This window comes from Taudactylus pleione, unplaced genomic scaffold, assembly GCF_031769625.1.
Source record: "Taudactylus pleione unplaced genomic scaffold, aTauple2 ptg000216l, whole genome shotgun sequence".
In the NCBI taxonomy this organism is placed as follows: Eukaryota; Metazoa; Chordata; class Amphibia; order Anura; family Myobatrachidae; genus Taudactylus; species Taudactylus pleione.
In genome coordinates, this window is record NW_028284618.1 from 222,444 (window position 1) to 248,313 (window position 25,870).

Below are 25,870 nucleotides of genomic sequence, written 5' to 3' on the forward strand. Positions count from 1 at the left end.
CGCTCTGGTCGGCGATAGCGGTGCCAGCGTGGGGCTTCTGTGTGGGAGCCAGAGGCGATCCACAGCTCCAGCGGCATGGCGCGCTGGTGGGGTCCGGCTCCGGAGGACGGGGGAGTGACAGGAAGACCTTCCCCTCAGCCGCACTGAGAGGCGGCGGAAGTGGTCACAGGGAACTCTCTGTGATGGCCACAGGGGGATTCGGCCAGCAGCCAATAGGAGTCGGAGGCGGGGCTCTGAAATACTAGAGCAGCAGCAGCTCCAAGCCTTGCCTGTAGACAAGGATTCAGAAGGCGATTTCTCTGTGCCCAGCAGCGCTGCAGTGATAGTGATTGAGTAATCTATTCCTGCATCCCCACATATATATATTCCATGGCAGTAAAGGAGAAATATATATAGCCCCAGGATTAAAGCAGCAACAGGGCATTCCTATAGACTGTCTCACTGTATAAGCCAGGAACATTGACAGTGAATATAGCCCCTGAAGTAAACAGCCACAGGGCATCCATATAGACTGTTTCACAGTTATAAGCAGGAACGCTGAAGTAAAAATAACTCTTATCATTTAATCTAAGGATTTTACAAGTTACAGGCGTTATATTAACGGAGGATTAATATATACAAGGGAGCAGACTAAGGTGTACAGGAAATGTAGGAGTGCACAGCCAACATTAAGAAGAAATTTTATAACAATTTAGCAGATTACACTAATCCTCTTTACAACGGCAGCCCATAATACCTACTCGTGAAACCAGCCAGTACTGCCACCGGGGAATTATTGTCACAGAAAGGTGGGAGTTTAAAGTCCCGGGTAATATTCCCTAGCATCCTATAACAAATTGAAATACTGATATATCATATCGCTTACTACTCTGGCTCTGCCCCAATTCCCACAGGGGAGCATTTTCCTTTCAGGAAGGTTGAATTACTTTATACCTATGAGTTGCGGAGCAAGATAATCCCGGAGAAAGTATAATAACTTTGCCGAAACTTTACATCAGTATAGGGAGACGTATACAAGACTTTGTGTTTCCATGTAGCAAAGTGACATTCTACCACGGGATATTTATAAGAGACATTCCCTTTGAGGTACAGCAGAACTGGATAGGGGTAAAGGACTCTATAGAAATGCTAGATGAGAATAATATTATATTCTGTAATCGATACTGTATTGCAAGTGTGTAATATCTGTGCATGTCTTTGATTTATTATTTTCTAAAGACTAAGAACTGGTAATTGTTAATTGTTGAGCTATACTTACTTAAGTGAAAGTCAGGAAGGATCCCAGTCGGCGGCCTCCTACAAAAGAAGAAAGGACAGCGGTGGTAAATCATAAAAATAAGTATTATTATATGTCATATGCATCTTAAATGAATGTACACATACAATAGGATTTCATGTTTTCCCATTGTACATCACACCATTAATTTACCAGGTTTCCCAGACGACCAATAATAGTTTGGGTGGAGGCACTTATATCCAAGCGAATAGTAATCACCTTATATCCTGTCTGTAGTGGTAAAAAGGAGGGCTACATCTACCTGAAGTGCTCCAATAATGTTCAGCAAACGTTCACGTGCACTTTTCAACAATTTCTTTCTTGTATGATGCAGTATGTTTGTCTTGCCCAGTACTCTTGTCATGTATTTAGGGCATGGATGGGCAATCTCAGGCCTGGGGGCCATATAAGGCCCGCTGAAGCATTTGTTCTGGCCTTCGGAACTTTATTCTGCTAGCCTCATCTAGAATGGCACCTGCAGCCAGAATCATGCAGCAGTGCTGCCTGGAGCGTCCTAAGGACGCTTCGGATGGTCACACTGCTGCCCTTACAGCTCCCGGTGCATCTTTAGGATGCTCCGGGCATTGCTGTAATCACCGGCGATTGTGGCCCCGTCCCTGTGTGATGTAACACGGAGGGGGCGTGGCCTGCACCAGGCCTGCGAATAATGTTATATACATCAAAATGGCCCTCAGCAGAAAAACAGTTCCCCGTCCCCTGATTTAGGGCCTGATTCAGAGATGGACGCAGCAGCGATGCCGATGCTAACATATGGTAATGCCGCAGGAGGCATTTGCGGGAAAAATACGCCTCCTAATTGCATCTGCGATCTGAGTGCTGGGCCCGAAGACGCAGCATCGGATCACAGTAATCGCCCATCTGATAAGCTTAAGCTTGTACATTCCTCCCTATTCACTGTAGTATTACTAGATTTACAACAGTTACTCTCTGCATGTTTAATACATCATTCTGAGTGAAAATAAGCAAACAGAGATTACAATGTTATACATGACTGCCAGTGATTCATGGGAAGATGCAACATAAAAGATTTACAGGTTTTATCTAGACTCCTAATGAAAATAGACCTGTTTTACAAGGACGGCAACTTATAACTCAATAGAGATAAACATCTCCACTTGGTGTCATACATGTACCTGTAACAAATCTACTTTTCAATTAAAAGTCTATGAAATGGGAGTGTGGCGCCACAAACACAAATAAGGATCTATATAGCGCCCCAGCTACTATACGTCAGTCCCGGTAATGGAGTATCGGTATGTATATAGATATAGGGTGAATCAGCCAGTGAATGAACATTTTCAGGTTTAACACAGTAATGTTACTTTTTAGTGCATACAATCTTAGATTAGATCTTTTGATTGTGTTTTATTGATGGAAGTCATATTATTCATTTAACTGGACTTGTCTGTTCATTTACTAGCATTGTGCGTTCATTCACTGGTAATTTATACACCTCTCCTGTATTTTTTATTTGTAAAATTCTAATCACTCCCTCAATTTTTAAACCAAAAATGTATTTTAAAGTATACATAGTAATAATGATGACACACGTCTCGTAATAGTTTAAATATGAGATTTCCCTTAACTGTTCATTTACTGAACGATTCACCCTATATATAATATATATATTTTTTTTTTGCTGGATCGCTAGCTATTGTACAGATTTTTTTTCCTCTACCTTCTCATCTCTCTCCTCCTGACTCCCCCAATTCTCTCTCATTCGTTTCCCTGTATTATCTCTCTCCGTCTCTATCGCTTTCTCTCTCCCAGGTGTATATTTACTAAAGTGCGGGTTTTTATTAGAAGTGGAGTTGTTGCCCATAGCAACCAATCAGATTCTAGCTATTATCTTCTAGAAAGTGCTAGATAAATGAAAGGTAGAATCTGATTGGTTGACATGGGCAACATTTCCACTTCTAAAAACCAGCACTTTAGTAAATATACCCCCGTGTTTCTACCACTGTCACCCTATTCTCTCTTTCTCTCCGACCCATCCCTGTCTCTTTGTCTCCCCCTATTCTTTCTCTCCCCTTCCCATCTCACTCTCTCGCTTTACCCATATTCTCTCTCTCTCTCCGTCTCTCACCATGTCCCACTATTCTATGGGCCAGCTCTGCTTACTTACCCTGAGGAGGCTATGTACTAATCCTTGGATGGAGATAAAGTACCAGCCAATCGGCTCCTAACTGTCATGTCACAGGCTGTGTTTAACCACTTAACTGTCTAATTATTTTTCTAAAAACTGCTCAGAAATTCTCCATAGGTGAAGAACATGTATTTCAACTTATCCAAAAGGATTTAATTAAGAAAACAACAACATCGAAACATCGGATAACCAACATCGGAAACATTGCGACCATTGCAACTTTCATTTTCCCAGCGGCTTTATCTACCAGGTGCACTCTAGATGGGTGAGGGGGGGGGGGGGGTAATTTACTTTCCCTAACGGCAGCAGAGATTAAATAAAATTACCCCCCCTCACCCCCCTAGAGTGTGAGAGGTCCTGCTGTGGGGGGTCCTGCTGTTCTGACTGATAAGCAGTGTTCGGCAGCACGGCAGGTCCCTCTGAGAGCAGCAGCTGCGGGTGGATTCTCGTCCTGCAGCCCCCCACACTGCTTATCTGACTGGTTGAATTATTGTGACCAGATCAGATAACGCACTGCCTGGTGTGGTCAGAAAAATGTGACCATTCCAGGCAAGTGGTTAAACAAAAGACAGGAGCTGTTTGGTTGGTACTTTATCTCCGTTCACTTTATCTCCATCCAAGACTTAGTAAACGGACCCCTTAGAATGGCTTGCGGGCAGGCTGCAGGTGGGTGGAGGTCTGGCATACTTGCCAACTTTCCCTGATTGTCAGCGAGAATCCCTGAAATAGCAGCAATCTCCTGACTCCCTGAAGAGTCTAACAATATCCCTGATTGTACCCTTCCCCAGGTGCCCCCCACCCTAAAAAAAAGGGAAAATAAATATGGTGCATATCTATCTATATTTCTATTTGCAGGATATCCCCTCAAAGCACCCTTTTTCGGGTATATACAGCTATGCGTTAGTCACAGATAAGATAGTGACCTGTATAGTGCAATTAGGCTCAGAGTCCTCCTGATGGAGGGGAAAGCCACCTGATGTGGGGTGGGGAGCCCTCCTGATACAGGTGAAAACCACCTGATGATGGGGCTTTGAGGACTGAGGGCCTGATTCAGACCCGCCCGCGAGCGCTCCCAAGTGGGTCGATGGTACCCTAGTGCACATGCGCACGTCAGAGGGAGCTTCGTCGTGCGCATGCGCGAGACCCGAATAGCGACGGCCAAGCCGTCGCTATGGGTCTCGCACCAAAGGGGGCATGCTGTCGATGGTGAATGACAGCACGCCCCCTTTGGTGGGCGTGCCGGGGGCTTGACTGCCCAGACGGTAGGCGTTCCCATGGGAATGCCTACCGTCTGGGTCCGGCCCCACTGACGTCACTAGTGATGTCAGTGGGAGTGCTTTTGGCTCTGATAGAGCCAAAAGCGCTCCTGGGCTTGTGGCAGCGAGATCCTACCGCAGGGTCTCGTCGCAAGCCCGATGGTCGTGATGGTCTTGACCATCTTTTTGGCCACTCGCATAAGCTGCCGGGGGCGTGGCTGCCCAGACGGTAGGCATTCCCATGGGGATGCCTACCATCTGGGTCCGGCCCTAGTGACGTCAGTGGGAGTGCTTTTGGCTCTGATAGAGCCAAAAGCGCTCCTGGGCTTGCGGCAGCGAGACCCTACCGCAGGGTCTCGTCGCAAGCCCGATGGTCGCGATGGTCTTGACCATCGCGACCATCTTTTTGGCCGCTCGCATAAGCTGTGGGTGGTCACCCACAGCTATGCGAGCGGCCAGGAGGCCGCTCCAGTAATAGGTAGGACGGCCCTGATTCAGAGCGAGCGCTCTTGTCAGAGCGTCCGGCTCTGAATCAGGCCCTGAGTTTGATTCAAGATACTGTAAGACTGCTACTGTAAGACTGGAACTACAAATCACAAAATGCCTAGTCTACTGCTGACTGCTTCACATGCTGGGAAGTTGCTCCACTAAAGATCTGCCCCCAGACTCAGTTGGTGATGCCCCAGGCCCCCGCCTCCCATGCACTCTTACCCGCAGCTCCATCTGGTGCATCCTTGTTGACATCCAGCTCCTGGAAGATCTTCAGCCACGCTTATGCTCGGGTCCACTGCACAGGTCCGCGGCTAGAGCTGCCACCAGGGAGGAGTGGGACGGGGGGCGCCAGAGTCACAATGGCATGATAAGCTGCTGAGGACCAGTGACATCAATGAGCGGGGACAGGCTATAGATAGAAGGAAGCGGCATCTGATGGTGTGACACGGAGCCCTCCACTAGTATATGGTTATGGTAGCTTCTCAGGTGCCGGGAAGTGGTGTCATGTATTGTGCGACCGTGACGGTACACTAAGGGTACATATTTACAGCCCTAAGTGGGGTGAACATATTGTGGGCAATAGTCTCCCATAGTTCTGACCCTGCCCTTCCCCCATTATGAAGCTGTTATATATACATCTCATCGGCCGGAGAGGGGGGCGTAAACTCCCCCCTCTGGCTCTACCCGCTAGAGACAGCAGCGCATCAGCCTAGTGCTGATGTCCTGTGTCTCTGTCCCGGCCGGCTCCACTGAGCATGCGCGGGATCTCACAAGTATCGCGAGATCCCCGCGTGCAGCCTGGAGCCAGCAGCCGCCGCAGCAGGGACAGCGCTGTCCCTGCTGTGGGGATAGGGCAATGACAGGCTGTAGCAGTCGATAACGACAGCTACAGCGGGCCGAACGGTCAGGTGATCTGACCGTGCATGGCCCAGGCTATCGGCGCTGCTATCTTGTAGATAGCAGTGCCGATAATGACAGGGGTGCATAGCGCCCCTGTCATTTACCGACCAGACACCCGATAATACATCGGGGAGAAGCGGTATCAGCGCACCTAACGTGCGCTGATACCGTTTCTGGGCTTCATGCATCTCCCAAAAATGAAGAAAACTGCGCTAATATACAGACAAAATGAATACATTTATTAAATAAAAAAGTAGAATAAAAATACCAAAAAATAAATAGTTGTCAACAATAATGCATATATATATATAGATGAATGGTTGATGGAATTAGTGAACCACTAAAATTAACCACAGAAGTATCTGAGGATTATAATGATATCAACAATATAGGTATTATAAGATAAAGTACATATGAAAAATGGCATATATTAGACAATAAAGAGCACGTAATACACAATGAGTGTATCTATATTGAATAGATTCACTGATGAGTATAGATGATGCAAATATTGCTGTATTAAGAGTTATTGAACAACAGCCGTTGTGTAGCAAAAGTTCAGTAGCATCAATGGAAAATGTTTAGCCACTTGATTGTATATAATTTATTAATAGCTTCTTGTTGCAACACTGTAACCGCAAGCCTGCAATAAAGGTATCCTTTTTAAGTGTCCACAATAATGTGTTGTCTGTGATATATATTGTGTAGAGAGGTGGTTGGTAAATAGCAAAAGTCAGAGTGTCACCCTGTCGGGCGCATGATATAAAAATAAGCTTTGAACACTGACCAACCTCAAAGTCACAGATGGCAGCTGATGTTAACAGCGCGGCTCTCTGTCCGGCTGTACGGTGGAGACTGCTAGCCGGAGAGTAAGGCAGCCTCCGTGTCTCACGGCTGTAGGGATCAGATGGTAGGCTCTCTATCCGGCTGCAGATAAAATAATAAGTAGTGATGATCAAGCCCGGAGAGGATGCAGGAAATATTGGATGGGTGGATAAGCGCGGCCGCGGCTTATCAGACCTCTCTATACCGTTGGCTTCTCTGATCTCTCCACATCAAATAAAGGCTGCGGGCATTGGCACATGCAGGAGCTGGTTACAGGGTAAAACAATTGTAGTGGATACGGGCAGCTACGCATTTCATCCCGTCTCGGGACTTTTTCAAGCTTATGCCCATACCAAAAGATCCCTCCCTTATAAAGGGAGCTTTGTAAAGCACTTCAAACATAAATAGAAACAGGTGTATTAACCATGTGCTGTCTCATTAGTATGTCTATTTAGTTCACATAGAGAAATCCTACTTGTATAGATATACCTAGATATTTCTATATACAAAACAGAGACAAAAGTAGTTGTAAAAATAACATAATAAAAATGCCAATATGTATAAATCAATAAGAATAATTAATAACTATTAGCTATAAACGTATAAAATCGTTAGAACAGTCATATAATAAAGAATGTATATATAATTTAGGACACATTGGGCCTGATTCAGACCCACTCGCGAGCGGCTGTCCGCTCACAAGTGGGTCGATGTTATGGACTGAGCATGCGCACGACGAAGGGAGCTCCGTCGTGCGCATGCGCCAGACGCGACGAGCGAATGAAAGTCCTTCGCTCGTTGTGTCTGATCAAAGGGGGCGTGCTGTCGATGTTGATTGACAGCACGCCCCCTTTGGTAGGCGTGCCGGGGGCGTGCCTCCCTGACGGGGGCGTTCCCACGGGAACGCCTCCCGTCAGAAGCCGGCCCACTGACATCACTAGTGATGTCAGTGGGAGTGATTTTGGCTCTGATAGAGCCAAAATCACTCCGGAGCTTGCGGTTGAAAACCTCAACCGCAGGCTCCGGCTCGCAGTTTCGATGGTCGCGATGGTCTCGACCATCGCGGCCATCAAAATGCACGCTCGTATAGCCTGTGGGTGGTGACCCACAGCTATACGAGCGTCCAGAAGGACGCTCCATTTTCATGGAGGCCGGCCCTCATTCAGAGCGTGCGCTCTGCTCAGAGTGTACGGCTCTGAATGAGGGCCATTAATTGTACTTGACTAATGGATATCATTATAATCCTCAGATACTTCTGTGGTTAATTTTAGTGGTTCACTAATTCCATCCACCATTCATCTATATATATGCATTATTGTTGACAACTATTTATTTTTTGGTATTTTTATTCTACTTTTTTATTTAATAAATGTATTCATTTTGTCTGTATATTAGCGCAGTTTTCTTCATTTTCTAGTGTTGTGTGGGGTTGCAATTTTCGCTTTATTTTAAACTGCTGCAGCTACATATAATACAAGTGTTATTTAAGCGCCCTGATATTTCTTGTCTTCATGCATCTCCCCCAATGATTGGGGCTCATATACATTTTGGATATAAGTCAACTTTATCGCACACCTCTCAGATGTAGCAGTACACGTCCACTTTACCGCCGCGCTCAAATGTGTTGCTTTCACAATCTCCCTGAAATGCTTTTTCAAAAGTAGGTAAGTATGAGTTGTAGGGGCGGAGGCAGGTGGAGTGGGCTGCAGGTGTGTGGAGGTGTGATAAGGTGGGGCGGAGGCAGATGGGGCAGGTCCTATGTCTGTCTAGCACTATACGATCTATTGTCCCGTCGTGGATCGGGGCGCTATATCGTACACATGGAATAGTGAGTATGCCCAAGCCGTCATTCCCGGTCAGTGGGCCTGAGTCAGAGCCGCTCGCTCTGACAGAGTGTTCGCTCTGAATCAGGGCCGGGCTTTTTTTTTTTTGGAGCGGCATCTTGGCCACTTGCATAGCTGTGGGTGGCCACCCACAGCTAATGCGAGCGGCCAGGATGATGGTCGCGATGGTTTTGATCATCGGGCTTGCAACGAGACCCTTGTGGCAGGGTCTCGCCCATCGCAAGCCCCAGAGAGCTTTCGGCTCTAATAGAGCCGGAAGCTCTCCACTGACATCACTTGTGATGTCAGTGGGGCCGCCCCCAAACGGCAGGGGCATTCTCATGGGAACGCCTCCGTTTGGGCAGCCACCCCCCCGGCCCCCTCACCAAGTGAGGTGAGCTGTCACTCAACATCGACAGCTCGCCCCCTTTGGTGCGAGACCCAGAGCAACGGAGTGCCCGTCGCTAGCCTGGTCTCGCGCATGCGCACGACGGACCTGGCTCCATCGTGCGCATGAACTGTGGGCAACCATCGACCTGGTTGCGAGCGCTCAGCGCTTGCGACCGGGTCTGAATCAGGCCCAGTGTTCATTGAATCATCCCATTTTCTGTGCAGCACATCAGATTGGAAGATTCCCGGTCGACGCAGTGTTTTAACATGCAGCATGTAACGTTTCATCACGCTGATGTATGCCAGATCGTGTAGTGTGTATGGCAGCGCGATGTATCGTTATATCTCATCACTAGATCACTCCATCGTATAGTGTGTACCCAGCTTAAGAGCTGTAAGAGGGGCAGGGCCTCCCCTCATCTGTAGCGTGCAATTGCTAGACAGAATTTAAGCTACTTCCGGGAGGGAGCTGAATATCTGCTCTTTCCAGGGATAGGTGTGAGCGGGCAATGATGAAGTATTGGGGGTCTGAGACTGAGGGTATGACAACACGATTGCATCATCACGGCTCTGCCCCATGTTTACAATGCCCAAATTAACAGCATTGTGAAGCCGGGGGCGGGGCAACGATGACGAGATTCAACACGAATCGCGTCACCGGCTCCCCCGCTGCTGGGGTTTCTATCTTTACTCTGGGGGGGGGGGAGCCGGGAGGGTCGGCGGCCGCCGGGAGGCTTGCCTGCCTTTCTGGGCGGGCCAGGAGTGGCACCCGATATTCGTGAGGCTCCCGGCCAAATCGGGAGGGTAGGCAAGCCTGATGGGATGTAGTCGGCATCCCGGCGTGCGGTATGCCGATGGTGTTAGTACCGGCGCCGAAATCCAGACAGCATCAGGATCGCGGCACCAGTATCCGGACCGCCACCCCAAAGGTAAGTATTGGCAGTTAGGAGAGGTTTAGGGTGCATGGTTAGGGTTAGGCACTAGGGGGAGGGTTAGGGTTAGGCACCGGGGAGGGAGGGTTAGGTTTAGTGTGCAGGGAGGGAGAGGTTAGGCTTAGGCACTAGGGGTGGAGGTTAGGTTTAGGCACCGGGGAGGGAGGGTTAGGGTAGAAGTTAGGGTTAGTGCTAGCATACTTACCTGTGTGTCAGGATTCTGACTGTCGGGATGCCACTGTCGGTATTCTGACCAGCGGCATCCTGACTGCCGGCAATCTATACCCAACCCGTTTTATACATACCTAACTGAATAGCTGATTCTGATAGAATCCAGTCATATACTACAAGCAATTATTATATTACATTTTTCTAATATGTCCTTATTACTATACTGTTTTAGTCAGCATCTCATCAATGTCTTTTTTTATTTTTAACTTACAATTTTAAAGGAATGTAACAACTGTTAGATTTTTTTTTACAGCTTCATACTTAACCCTTCTCACACCTATTGCCATATAACCCTACCTGCCACATAGATGGAACGCACCCATAAGTTGGGTACACCCTACGATGTGTGTACCCAGTGACAGCACAATGCGATGGAACGATATATCGCTTATGCCGTACACACTATACAATCCAGTGTTCGACGGCGCAATACATTGTTCCATACTGCATGTAGCAGCATGGCGTGGTTCATTGCATGGTCCCATCTGCTGTGCATGGCATATCGATCTGCATGATATATCGTTCCCATCCGCGTCAGAACCATATATTGTGCGATATATCTTATAGTGTGTATCGGCTTAAGGGACAACATTGTACCTCAAAGAATACGGTGCACCCCCCACTACTGCATATTCGGACAAACGTGAGCTGATCTGTTTTGTTCAGCACATTTATTTTAGAATTATTTTGTCACTTATACCCCTTTTACACCGGAGCTAAAACCCGGGTTTTTGAAGGGTTAACCCGGGCAGCTCCCTGGTGTAAAAGGGGAGAGAGTTGGATCGCCGGGTCGAGTGACCCGGCAATCCAACCCAGGTAACTAGCAGGGTTTAACACGGGCATAGCCCGTGAAACCCTGCTATGAGAACAGTGCACTCCGGGTCACGATGACCTGGAGTGCGCTGCTTGCCGGTCGATTGGTCCGGCTTCAGTGGCGCTTGGAGATGATGTCATCTCCAAGTGACCACTTTCACTCCGCAAAAGCCGGGTCTATGCAGACCCGACTGCGGTGTGAGCGGCGCTGACTCGGGAATATCCCAAGTCGGCGCCGGCAAAATTCCGGGTCTGATCCGGATAGGAACTTTGGACCTCATCCAGAGCCGGACGCTATTTGCGCTCGCTCGTTCAGTAAAAAGGGGTGGCTATTCAAATGAACAGTTCGCTCTGTTCACGCCTCTAGGTCTGAGCGAGCGAACAAAACTTGCGGTCGTTTTTTGGAAAACTACGCCCCCTGGCCGCTCGCATCCTACGTCATGTCCGCTATTTATTAGATTAATCGAGTACATCGACCAGCGTATGAACTGCTCGCTATTCTTGTGGTTGGTTTTTCCTACCGCAATCTTGCAAGCAGATCAGGCTATAAAATAACCCAGTGACGTGGTCAATGACGCTGCTGTATTAATTATGCACATCCATAAAACGCCCGTTTTGACCTTTAAGCACGCCTGCGTTCGGATCTCCACACCCCGTTTTCAAGCACCTTCCCCTGTTACCACCCACATATGCCTCCTCCTGTCACTCAAAATAGCAGGCATTCGCTATTTAGCGAACAAACGATTTTCGGCCGCACTGACTGGTTCAGGCATGCGTATTATGATCCGTACGCATGTGCAGTTCAAACATCGCTCGGAACCAACGAGCAGCTGCTTACGAGCGGCTCTGAATCAGTCCCTTTGTTCCAACTCCGGGTCAGACCCTGAATTTAGGTGGAAAAGGGGTATAAGTAGGGGTAACATTTATTACAGATCCTAGAAATCATCTACTTAAAATTAGGACACATTTTTGTCTGCAATTCTTTTTTTTTCTTTTTACTTTCAACATTGTTTCGGCAATCTTAAATCCCTTAGTGCTACACAGTTGCTGATCAATTTAAATGTTTTTTGTTGATCAGAAGGCAGGAGAAAATGATTAACAGTGATTACCAACCACTTTACTAGTAGAGATGTGCGGGTCCGGCTCTAAGAGAACCAATAATAACCAAATTTCAGTTCGAATCTTCACGCGGTTCAGAACTCGGATTTAAATACCGAACCCAGGTTTTGGATTGCCTGCTAACAGGTCAAATTATGTCATTAATATATTAAAAATAAATAAAGAAATACAGATCCAAAACCAAAACACAAAGATGAATCCGGATCCAAAACCAAAACACGGGAGTTGGCACACATCTCTACTTATTACTAATTGGCACTTACAAATATAGAAAAATTAAATGTGCCAGTTTTCCTCTCTTAAACTACTACCTTGTAACATTTTATTACAACAACCCTTTCCAGAGCCTGGGTAAGCGCTTGTTCTTCATACAGATTGGCAAACCACGTAGGGTGTGAGCAGGAGAACCAATCACTAGCTGCATTCATGAGATTGTGGCTTGTGATTCGTCCTTCCACTCACTGCAAGTCTCCTGTGGCTGCTCTAATATCTTGTGTCAGAGAGTTGGAATGTGATGCTGCTGGTTAAGGACCCATCATGTCAAAAATATAATTTTGTTTCAAAAAGACCTCGCTTTGCAAAGTCCAATGATGTAGAGGGTGATGTGAAAATATAAAACCCTATCTCTGCTGGGGAAAATTTCTATTTTTGCTGGGAATAGTCACCTTTTGATAAATATGGTCTCCAGTCTTCTAGCCACAATCTCATGAATGCAACTAGTGATTGGTCCTCCCGCTCACATCCACTATGTGGTTTGCTGATGTCTGTGTTAAGCACGAACAGCTACCCATTCTTCAGTGCTGTAGCAGGGCGTTTTTGTGCCCTTTACTTGCCCTGGACACGTTACACCATATTGAAGGGGCCAAGCTGCCAACACCAAAGTACAGCACTGCCCTGAGCATCCTGAGGACTCTCCGGATGGGTGTACAGGCTGCACGGTGTTCTGCAGCAGAGCGGCAGGCTGCCGATCTATACAGGAACATATAGCTTCATGTGTATAGTGTCTGACTGCAATGTGTGAGATCCTGGGTTCAAGTACATTACTCAGAAATGCATGTGATAAATAAAGGCGGATGTAATTGAAGGTGCACACATCCTCCTGTGACCGAGCCCGGCACATTAGTACCAGCTGCACCCCCCTGATTTTGGCCCTGTGTCCTGGGCAACGGCACCGTTTACATATTCCTAGTTACAGCCCTGGCGGGCTCTGGATAGGTTATATTTTGAACATCTGTACCATGTGTGGTAGTGTGAGAGCTCAGTGGGAGTCTAAAGTAATGGAGTGGAGTGCAATAGCTTCCAAGGTATTTCTGTCTATTACAGCTATGAGTTGAGTCAGTGCCCTTTGTACATTGTACATATAAAATGCTTGTAATGTGTGCATGGGACTGGGTGCTCCTTTCTTGTAAAGCTGGGCTGGGGAACCTTTTTTCTGCTGAGGGCCAGTTTGGTATTAATAACGTTATTCGCGGGACGGTGCAGGCCACGCCCCCTCCGTGTGATGACACACAGGGGTGTAGCCACAATCGCCGGTGATTACAGCAATGCCCAGAGCATCCCCAGGATGCTCCGGGGAGCTGTAAGGGCAGCAGTGTGACCATCTGAAGCGTCCTGAGGATGCTGCAGGCGGCACTGCACTCCATATTTTTCACTGACTAGCTCAAGGCTGAACCATCCTGGGCAGGTGACACTATAGCAGGGAGACACGCAGTGTAGGGTTCACCTGCCATAATGCGAACTAGCCCTTGACTGGCCAGCCCAGGGCTGTGTCACTAGGAAAATGGGGACCACCCAAAAAAGTAACCCCTACTTAAGGACAGCCAGCTCTTCTCTCTATACCTAATGCAGTGAGTATGGAGGCTAATTAGTAAATAATAATAATATTGTTCTTTCCAAGTAGACTGCTGCCAGTTTAGCAGCTGGAGAATCCCAAGTGGCAGCATGCTTGGGCATTAAAGGCCCACTGGCACCTGTTGTAAACTTGTAAAAATAAATATTAAAATAATGACAGTACTCCCATTCCAAATATAAAAGTCCTTTATTAAAAGACCTTACCAACCCTCGTTTACCTATTAATTACTTGCTACTTTGCAAAGGGTTCAGTTCTTTTCATTCCATGGGACTTAGGGCTCGATTCAGACCCGCTCGCTATATGAGTACGCTCGCAAGATGCGTATGCAAATTCGACTATGTGACAGCAAGGCAAGCGATCGCACGGCAAGGCATAAGCACGCCCACTATGTCTTGGCGTATGATCGCTCTGTGTATACAGACACCCACCAGCGAGCGTACGCTTCCTGATCGCTCGGACTGGTTTGCGCATGCGCACTGCGATGCATGAGCACTATGCAAAAATCGTCAGTTTGCGTGCGAACGCTTCTTAGCGAGCGGGTCTGAATCTGGTCCTTAGCCTTTTGGGACCCCACTTGTAATGAGAGGTGTCACCCTCCATAGGAATGAATGGAGCTGCGCTGTTTCGACAAAATAGGTGGGACCCCATACTTCAGTCCCCCACACTCTGATTTTTCTACCAGTTTAGTTTAGTGGCCCAGTGTTGGTTATCATTTAGGGGGAACCCCAACACCATTTATTTATTTATTTGTTTTCACATTTTTAAGATTTTTATATATATATATATATATATATATATATATATATATACAATCCAATGGACCGGCACTCCGTGACAGTGCTCCAGCACTATACTTGCTCCGGTGCCCTCCTGTGGGTAGAACCAGCAACACCCTCCAATAGCACATACGATGCAGGCGGCACTCAGAGACTCCCAAAGTTTTAATGCAATGTCAACGTTTCGGAAGACGAGCCTCCTTTCGTCTTGAGAAAGGAGGCTCGTCTTCCGAAACGTTGACATTGCATTAAAACTTTTTCTTCTTACACTTTTGGAGTCTCTGAGTGCAGCCTGCATCGTATGTGCTATATATATATATATATATATATATATATTATATATATATATTTTTTTTTAAAGAAAAACCTGCACAGACCCTATTTCTTTAAACTCGCCTGCCAGGGGCACATCATTTATTTGGGCAGCCTTAGCTGCGGTTTTGCGGAGGATCCAAAACATGTCGCTTAGTAAATCTGAGGCTTCTATTCCTGTTATAGAAAAAAAATATCCATGGTCATTCTATAATCATTTCTATTGTAAAGTCTGGTTTCTCTGCGCTCTCCTGCTGTAAACGCAAAACCCGACTTATTAAAGCTTTGCCTTAAGTAACAATTACAATAGAGGAAAAGCAGTAATGGTAAAAGACTTCTAATAGTTGAGCGGGGGCATCGAGACGGGGTTGGGGCAGATAGTAGATGGGAGTGCAGGGGAGGCGTAACCATGCCACGTCGTGATCATGCCCTGCTGTGCACCATAGGAATTTATAACACTACAGGGCGTATCTGTGCCCCTACAGAAGTTATGCTCCCCACAGTACCCGAGCCCGCCCAAAGTCAATTTGGCCCTGTAGTTCAGACAGAGGGATATATACTAAAGTGCGGGATTTATAGAAGTGGGGGTGTTGCCCATAACAACACCTCCATATATATATACCAATGATATATATGAATTACAATCCTTTACAAAAATGTCAGGTGAGTAAACACTGATATAACCCGGAGAGTGGCGGATTTCCCAGTAGGCACGTGGCTAAGGGCGCCGCCACCTGGGGGCAGTACAGCAGGCTGCCAACCCCCCACATCAGAGCATTTGATTTTTTTTTTAAGTAGCAACAGTAGGGGAAGGGGGGTGGGGAGTTACGGTTTGCAACTTACATGAAGGAGGTGTGGGAGAAGTTGGGGCTACATACCTAATTGCTGTCTGCCGGGAGGTTTCAGCTTTGGGACCAGGAGGTGGAGCCTGAGCCTGCAGTGACACTATCATGATGTCTCTGCAGTGCCGCCTGTCACTGCTGCTGGGTGGCTCTGCAGGTACAGTATGCTTAACTGCCCTGACTGTGGAAGCTGAAGGCAGTTGTGAAGGAGGGGCGGCAATAATATCGTGCCTAGGGGCGGCCTGACCCCTAAATTGCCTCTGAGTCTGGACCATATTAAAGTATACAAAAATGTGTGTGATTATGGGGTAGGGTCAGTAGCCAAAGTGCTCCAATCATAGTTAGGTATAAATAATAAAATATATAATGTAAAGTACAGCAGCTGTCAGTAACCAATAATTTCCAAACCAAACAAGGATATACTGTAGCTATCAGAGCTGTAACTAGACTTTTTGGTGCCCTGTGCCAGAAAGAGTATTGACGCCCCCTCATTTTTCAAATAGGGTCATAGGCCCTGACTCAGAGCCGGACGCTCTGACAGAGTGCTCGCTCTGAATCAGGGCCGTCCTTAATTTTTAGAGCGGCCTCATGGCCGCTCGTATAGCGCTATAGCGAGCGGCCAGGAAGATGGTCGCGATGGTCAAGACCATCGCGACCATCTGGCTTGCGACGAGACCCTTGTGGTAGGGTCTCGTTGCCGCAAGCCCTGGAGTGCTTTTGGCTCTATCAGAACTGAGAGCACTCCCACTGACATCACTTGTGATTTCAGTGGGGCCGGCCCCAGATGGTAGGCTTTCCCATGGGAACGCCTACATCTGGCAGCCACGCCCCCAGCATGCCCACCAAAGGGGGCGTGCTGTCACTCACCATCGACAGCACGCCCCCTTTGTAGCGAGACCTTGAGCGACGGCTTGCCCGTCGCTATCCGGGTCTCGTGCATGCGCACGACGGAGCCACCTCCGTCGTGCGTATGCGCACTGGGCCAACACCGACCCGCTTGCGAGCGCTCACCGCTCGCGAGTGGGTCTGAATTAGGCCCATAATGCACCCAAAAAAAGGGGAATGGCCTCATGGGGAAGGGCCAGGGAAGAGATGGGGGAGGCCAAGAGATGCTGGGAATGAAATAAGAGGAAGCTACAAGTGAGAATGATAATAAACAGAAAATTGACAGGCCAGAACAGCGCCCCCTGCCCTGCGGTGCCCTGTGCCATGGCACGCGCCGCACTACCCTAGTTACGGCCCTGGTAGCTGTATGGTGCTGATGCACAAATGTTGGCCAAATGGGTATAAAATAAATTGCTAAAAGCAGAGCTGTAGTCATCTCTAAATGCATCGAATGCTGAATCGACAGCATATGCCCCTGGTTTACATCATCCTAATCTGTGTGTATTTGCAGGTGCAAATATTTGGTGCCTAGCCGGCATACATACAGTATGTTTCTGCAGGTCTGTGTGAGACCCTTTTCCTGTCTCTCTCAGTTACAGGATTCTGCATACTGTAGGTGCAGGTTCGGTATATTTTGTCGATATTCATCATGTCATCACTAATAAAATTTTCCTGATGGTCCAGTGGTGATTTACATGATTCGGCAGGTCCGGGGGCTCCAGTGGTGTCTTCCAGATCTAGCAGTCAGCTGACGGTGACTTCTGGCAGGTCCGGCGGTGTTTCCGTTGGTGAGTGTCCCTAAAGCCAGCGGCTCCTACCCTCTTGCATGAGGGAGGGCTGCCGCTGCTGGTCCAGCCGGCCGGCAGGTAGAGCTTCCAATGTGAAGCTACTGCCAGTCACAGTGTAGCCAGTATAGTCACGGACTGCAACTGGCTCACTAAAGTAGCGGATTTTACTGGAGGTGGGGTGGGCTGCATCACCTAGGTAAAATCCACCACTGGTCTCTAACCCCCCTTTAGTGCCTAATGCTTACCTCCCCTCCAGGTGCCCAACCTTCCCCCTTTTGCCTAACCCTCTGGTCCGTGCAGAATGTCGTCATGTCAACATTGTAAACATGTTGACATTCTGCAGATATGTTCAAGGTTGCGTTTTCAATAATGTCAACTTAACTAGAAATTGTGGTGTCAATATAATGATTGTCAACATTGTAAATGTTGACATAATAACTGCATCCCGTAGGTGCATATATACAGGCACCCACTTTCTGGGCGTGTTCCAAGCTGATTTTACGCAAGGCACAGTATGCTACGCAAGCTAGCGTACCTCAGGACCCTCATCACTAATAACAGCTCTAATAGCGGTCACTGATATAGATATAAATAGCGGCCTAGCAAGAGAGTGGAAAGATCAATCTTTTAAGGTGCAACATTAAAAAAAAATAAAAAATTATTCTACTCCAAAGAGAAATAACTTAAACATGATAAAACCGCAGAAAAATCAATATAAATAAATTGTTAGATAAAAAAATAACCCAAAATATGAGAAAATCAAAATATGTATAATATTTATAAAAATAGAAAAAACTTAAATGTCCTTTAAATATAGGTCATTCTGGATGTAATCTCGTGTCCCAAGGGGGGAGAGGGGATTACCCAAAGCACAGGAAGGATTAATGTAGGAGGGGGTAGGTCTTATCCAAAATGTATAAAAATATGATTGCTTTGGATCCGAGACCATTACATCTCAGATGTGTCTAACAGGCTGCTGATACCCACTTTCCATGTGGATGAGTAGCGGGATCAATGTCTGCCATTCCTAATTTAATACGTTTTTAAACTTACTATTGTTGGATCTGTATTTTTTGAATCTTGACTTCTTGTTACAGCATTCTGCTATGGATGTGTTTTAAAGAATATTATTAAAAGCTACATTTTAGTTTCAGTTGGGTAGGGTGAGTGCCCCAACTAAGGGCCTGATTCACTACCGTACCAACTGCGAATGCAATAGCGATTACGCATGCAGTTCAACTGCGATAGTATTCTAATTAATTGCAATCGCAATGCTCTTGCAGCATAACATAAGGACTCCCACTTTACTTACTACACATCCGTAATGTTTAGCAAGACTGCGAAACCATCGGTACAATCGAGTACCATCGCAGCCTCACGCACTTGCACAAGCTCTGACCTTCCTCAGAAATTGCTAACTTCCACGCACGCTATCAGGCCTCAGGCTGCGTAGGCCATCGCAATGAATAATTTATGCACACCCATGCAGTGGCTTTGAAATGCACTGGCACGTCTGCGTTCACCTGACTACACCCCCATTACCACCCACAAACGGCACTTGATTGGTCTTCGTAGTCACTGTGATCGCAGTCCCGATCGCAATAGCTAGTTTGCACAAGCGCACTGTGATGCACACGCATGCGCAGAATGCAACAATTGGCCGATTGCGCGCGTAATCGCAGTTGCATACGATAGGGAACCAGGCCCTAAGAGAGTACTTTTCTATTTTCTTTCTACATTCTGGATGTAAATAAGATAATGGGGGAGATGTACTAAGCCTTGAAAAGTGGACAGAGATAAACTACCAACTAATCAGCTCCTAACTGTCATTTTTCAAACAGTCTGTAAAGTGACAGTTAGGAGCTGATTGGTTGGTACTTTATCACTCTCCACTTTACTATTATTACTTTTAAAAACTTAGTACATCTCCGATCTCCCCATAAATATGCAAAATAGTTCTCTTTGGCAATTGAATCAGTATTCCTCTGTTGGTGCCTCACAAAAGTGCAGTGGGGGCAATCCAATTATTTGCCGTGTTCCGTCGGAACGGCATGGAATTGTGGCATCGCCTAGAGGGGATGGGGCCATTTTGGCGCGATTTGCTGAGATTTGCATAATTGCCCCCCCATTTGCCTAGGAAGTGGGCAGGACATGGGAGGGTTACCTGGTCTCCTGGGGTACTTCCCTAAGTACGGAGGTCTCCCTGATGCTTCGGGAGTAGACAAGTATGAGTTAAGGGCCTGATTCAGACCCGGTCGGAAGCGCTGTGCGCTCGCAACCGGGTCGATGGTAGGCCAGTGCGCATGCGCGAGACCCGGATAGCGACGGGCACTCCGTCGCTCCGGGTCTCGTACCAAAGGGGGCGTGCTGTTGATGTTGAGTGACAGCACGCCCCCTTTGGTGGGCGGGCCGGGGGCGTGGCTGCCCAGACGGAGGCATTCCCATGGGAACGCCTACCGGCTGGGGCCGGCCCCACTGACATCACAAGTGATGTCAGTGGGAGAGCTTTCGGCTCTGTTAGAGCCGAAAGCTCTCTGGGGCTTTCAGCAAGGAGGCCCTACCACAAGGGTCTCGTCGCAAGCCCGATGGTCGCGATGGTCTTGACCATCGCGACCATCTTCCTGGCCGCTCGCTATCGCTGTGGGTGGTCACCCACAGCTATGCGAGCGGCCAGGAGGCCGCTCTAAAAAACAAGAAGGCCGGCCCTGATTCAGAGCGAACGCTCTGTCAGAGCGTCCGGCTCTGAATCAGGCCCTATGCTAATAAAAATGTATTATTGGTGCTGAGCATATTTTAATTCATATAAAAACAATACATACTTGCCAAGTCATTTCAACATACCTTGTACATAGAAACCATTGTTATGAGGAACAGTAGTGATATGAAAATACTAGATTAATTTCAAGTAGAAAAGAAAAAATTATAGATACTACACCTCCTCACTAGGTGGCGCTCTGGACTGTGACCTACCCATACTTTGAAACAGCTCTAACTTTGTGAGATTGCATGTTCATACATTTATGGGGTACACACAGAAGAATTTGGCGTGGTTATTTTAAAAACGGAATATATTTGTGGTGTTGACTAATCTCACTAGGTGAATTAGGTATTGTAAGAAAAATCTCCTGACAGATTGGTAATAAATAGAGATGAACGGTTTGCATTCCTTGGAATCCGAACACACCCAAACTTCCAGGATCTGAGGCGATACGAGCCACAGCTCGCATGTCCCTTTCTGCCTCGGATGCCTTTCCAAGCAAAAAACCTTGAGATCCTGCTGTTGGATCTCCCGGTTTTGGCTCGCATGCCAACTTCAAAAGCCCCATTGAAATCAATGGCCTGACCACTGATTGGCTGAGAGAGTTGTCTGGCTGAGAGCCATCACAATCAGTGCTTCCCCCATAAACCTCAATGGGGCAAACGGACACAAGATGGCGACCCCCTCCTCATCAAGGACACTGCCACCTGCTGTGCCAACACCGCCGGCACCCCCTGCAGTGCTGACACTGACGGATCCTAGCACTGCCGACACCACTAGCATCCCTGCACTGGGGACACCACCGGCACTCAGGCACTCAGGCAGCTTTGCAATTGCGATCCTTATGCACGCCCCCTGTGTATTACATAACTGAGCTGCGTTCAACGCAGCATCGGTTAATCTGCGTACCATCGGCTGGCTGCGTTGACCCATAGGGTCCTGCAGCCAGCTGCCGCAATTTAGAGGAAGAGGCCAGGAAATCTCCTTCACCCGATGGAGATCCTGGCCTCTTCCCTCCCTCTCAACAGCGGCGACACACCTCTGTTTCGGGTAACGGAGGCTATCGCCGCCCCCAAACGGCAGCAGACTGTCAATCACTGACAGTCTGCCACCAGTTTGCAAGCGAACTCACAGACCTGCGCAGATTCTCAAACATCGGGAATCTGCTTTCATCAGTGCACTAGCTTGCACTGCTTAATCAGGCCCTCAGAACACTGCCAGCACTCCTACACTGCCAACACTTCTGGCACCCCCGCTCTGAGAACATTGCCGGCTCCCCTGCACTGCCGACACCGCCAGCTCCCCTGTACTGCCAACATTGCCAGCACTTCTGCACTCAGAACACCACCGCCCTCCTGCACTGCTGACACCGCCAGCACTCCCACACTGAGGACACTGCCGCCACCCCCAAACTGTCTACACCATCAGCACCCCCGAACTCCCGACACTGCCAGCACCCACACTAAGGACACCACCGGCACCCCCACACTGCCAACACCACCGGCACCCTCACACTGCCGAAACCGCCGCACTGCCGACACCCCTGAACTGCTGACACCACCAGCACTCCCGCACTGAGGACACCGCCGGCACCCTCTGTTACAATAAGTGCACCATTGGTGTATCCAACCTGCACTGTATCCTACCCGCACTGTATTTGACCTGCACTCCAACCCGCACTGTATCCAACTCACACTGCATCCAACCCACACTGTATCCCATACCAGGGCCGTAGCTAGGGTAGTGCGGCCGGTGCCATCGCACAGGGCACCACAGGTCAGAGGGCTCTATTTGGGCCTGTCAAATTTCTGTTTATTATCATTCTTGCTTGTAGCTTCCTCTTATTTCATTCCCAGCATCTCCTGGCCTCTCCTATCTCTTCTCTGGCCCTTCCCCATGAAGCCATGACCATTTTTTGGGTGCATTATGTCCCTTTGAAAAATGAGGGGGGCGCCAATGCTCTTTCTGGCACAGGGCACCAAAAAGTCTAGTTACGGCTCTGTCCCGTACTGTATGCAACCTGCACTGTATCCGACCCGCACTGTATCCAACCCATAGGTATGGAACACTGGGCCTGATTCAGAGCTGAACGCTCTGACCAGAGCGCTCGCTCTGAATCAGGGCCCTCCTACCTTTTTTTGGAGCGTCCTCATGGACGCTCGCATAGCTGTGGGTTACCATCGGGCTTGCCATCTGGCTTGCGACGGAGACCCTGCAGTAGGGTCTCGCTGCCGCAAGCCCTGGAGTGATTTTGGCTCTCAGAGCCAAAATCACTCCCACTGACATCACTAGTGATGTCAGTGGGGCCAGCTTGAGACAGTAGGTGTTCCCATGGGAACGCCTCCGTCTGGCAGGCACGCCCGCCAAAGGGGGCGTGCTGTCAATCAACATCGACAGCACGCCCCCTTTGGTGCGAGACCCGGAGAGATGGAGAGCCCTTCGCTCGCCGGGTCTTGCGCATGCGCACGACGGAGTTCCCTCCATCGTGCGCATGCGCAGTGGGGGAACATCGACCCGCTTGCAAGCGTACTGGCGCTCACGAGCGGGTCTGAATGACCCCCACTGTTTTTATGGTTGTAGAGATTTTGGGGAACTGCTCAACAAAAATGCTGACTGATCACATTACTAATTTGCAAAACATTTTCAAACAGAAATAACTGCTCTGTATTTGTGGCACTGCTCTGTTTAGCCAGCCAGCCTTTGGCCTATATTGTGAACAATATTGTGAGCTGTGAGGTGGTCAAAATTGAGTGGAAATTACTGGAAATTAATGTTATTGAAGTAAATAATACTCTAGGAACAAAAAAGGCCCAAATTATGTGATGTAAGCTTTTTTTTTTATACATTTTTGGAAAACAATCCAAAACCAAAACCAGTCACTGCGTTTTGGCAAAAACTAAAACAAAACGGGATGACGAATTAGATCCAAAACCAGCAAAATTTGTCCGGCACACACCTCTAGTACTCTGTGCAACAGAAAGCTTGCTGCTATGATTACGCGTGGCATCGGTTGCAGAATTTTTAAAATAAACTTGTAATGAAGCCAGAGTTTTCCTGACACCTGGCGTGTTGACCCTGAAAGGGGTGAGGTGAGAGACACACCTGATGCTGGGTTGAATGGTCACATCTGTTGCAGTATTGACATTGTGTATATAGCCTGCATACAGTATGTAAGGAATGCAGGGTATGCACATTAAGGTATGCTTGTAATGGTACAAACATGAATTATAATGACATGCTAAATCAGATAACCACACTCAATTTTTCACCTGCCTGGCATTGCACCAACTGGGAGGGAACGGCATCTAGTTTAACTCAGATGCAATCCTGGCACCATTGCCTGTGACTGAAAGATTTGGGTGATGGAAGGTAATAAAAACAATGAGGGATAGATGTACTAAGCCATGGAGACAGGGGCATATCCATGATGGGTGCACAGGGGGGGCCCGCACCGCACACCCTGCACCCATACTTTGTCACACTTACCTCTCCGAAATCCAGCGTCGGCGCTGTTCAAATGCCGGAAAATGTCCACAGCGGCCATTTTTCTGGTGTTTTGCGCATGCGCTGTTAGAAGATCACCGGGAACATGGAGGCTGCGCCATTTCCTCGGCAATCTGCGCATGCGCAATAGTGCCCAGAGTCTATTGATTCTGCAGTGTCCAGCCAGCCGCGTCAGCTGGCTGCCGGACACCGGAGTGAGAGGAGGGGGCCCGTGATGGGGGATGCACATGGGCCTCCTCCACTCTAAAGACGCCCCTGCATGGAGAGATAATGGGCAGGAGAAATGCGGTCAAACCCAGAAAATGCAGGTGTGACCGCATTTCTCATATACACCAAGTCCTGGCTTGGAAGCGGTGGGTAACGCCATCTTCAGCTGGCATTATCCTATTTAAGCCTATGGGCTTCTATTGGACGAGTGCTGCGAGAGGGATCCAATCGGATCCCTCCCTGCACACCCCCTTCCCCCTGGCATGTGCATCCTTCTGCGCATGCGCAGAAGGACACCAGAGGGACTTCTGGGTCTTAGACCTGGAAGTCCCTCATTCGCAAAGGGTCACTCTCACCGAGAGAACGGTCCTTTGCGCAGTCTTTCATTGTTTCATGTATACCTGCGTTAACAACATGCAAAGAGTGGCGGGATGCATCCTGCCCCTAAAGTCTAGTGAGATAAAGTACCAACCAATCAGCTCGTAACTGTGACCTTACAGGCTGTGTTTGAAAAATGACAGTTAGGAGCTGATTGGTTGGTACTTTATCACTCCCCAAGGCACATCTACCCCTAAGTCCCTCAGGGCCATCTATACTGTGTAACTGTTCTATAGAATAATTTACAGGGGAAGCAATCGGGAAGCCGACTGCCTAAATACCGGCAGCCGGCTTCCCGACTGTCTTATCCCGGCAAGGGTGAAATGCCTAGATGTAGATTCCCACATTTCCCCGACGCCGGGAGACCGGCGCCCGGCATCACGATCGCTGGGGGGAGGGTTAGGTTTATGGCTCCCTAGGGTTAGGCTAGGGGGAAGGAGGGTTAGGGTTAGGCACCCCCGGGGGGGGGACTTAGGGTTAGGCACCCCCCCGGGGGACTTAGGTTTAGGCAGCGGGGAAGGGGGTGGTTAGGGTTAGGCACTTAGAGGGGGGATTAGGGTTAGGCACCCCTAAGGAGGGTTAGGTTAGTTTATACTTACCTATCCATGATCGGGATTTCCAGCGCTGTCGGGCTTCCGCTGCTTCGAACTCTGCTCCTGTCGGGCTGCCGCTGACAGGAATTGAACCGCCGACCATGCGGCCGGCGGTATTTCATACCCATTCCATTTACAGAGCACATAACCAGGTTTTTTTTTTTTGCTAAAGGTTATGGGTATGCATCCATTGTTTAAGGAGCTATAAAGAGAGGGTTAGAAGATAAGGGATTACCTAACTGCTGGATATTTATGAAACAATCTCACAGGAAAAAACCCTGAACCCAAAACAAATGGCCAGATTCTAACTATTATTATTCTAGTAGTTTACAAAGCAAATATCTGATTTATTGCAATAAATTATAGCACTTTTTGCTTTTGTACAACTTTTCATAATTGTCTGCTACTGGTTTTGTTGGAATGTAATGGGAGCTCCTCCCTTCATGCCACAGAAGAGCAGAATTCACAGGGATCAGTATGCCGCCCCAGACAGTGCCACTCAACTTTCAGAAATGGCTCCTCACCCTTGGTTGTTGCGTCTCAAAGGCTGTTGCTTCTTACCATTGAAGTCGGAAAGTGGGGGCACTATGCAGCACCCTCTACTCCTCAGATTGGGAGTGTAAAAATGATGTCACTCATTTAATGTTTTAGGTGCCACCTAACCATTGGCACTCTAGGAAACTGCCTAAGCTCGCCAAATGGTAGTAAAGAGTATGCTTCAGTACTCATGTCTGGTGTAACTCCTTACCTG

At 48.1% G+C, this 25,870-nt stretch overlaps 1 protein-coding gene and 1 long non-coding RNA gene across 5 annotated transcripts in view; one reads left to right on the top strand and one right to left on the bottom strand.

The window, feature by feature from the left end:
* Window positions 1-7,239, bottom strand: part of LOC148517441 (uncharacterized) — a 44,765-nt gene extending 37,526 nt beyond the window's left edge. For both annotated transcript variants that reach the window (XR_015879285.1, XR_015879284.1), the window contains exons 1-2: window positions 6,883-7,239; window positions 1,259-1,296 (exon numbers count right to left, since the gene is read on the bottom strand). This is a non-coding gene — a long non-coding RNA (uncharacterized LOC148517441). The remainder of the gene's footprint in view (window positions 1-1,258; window positions 1,297-6,882) is intronic.
* The window catches only part of NEBL (nebulette), a 276,780-nt gene that overhangs the window by 64,923 nt on the left and 185,987 nt on the right, over window positions 1-25,870 (top strand). The gene's annotated exons all lie outside the window — the stretch shown is intronic.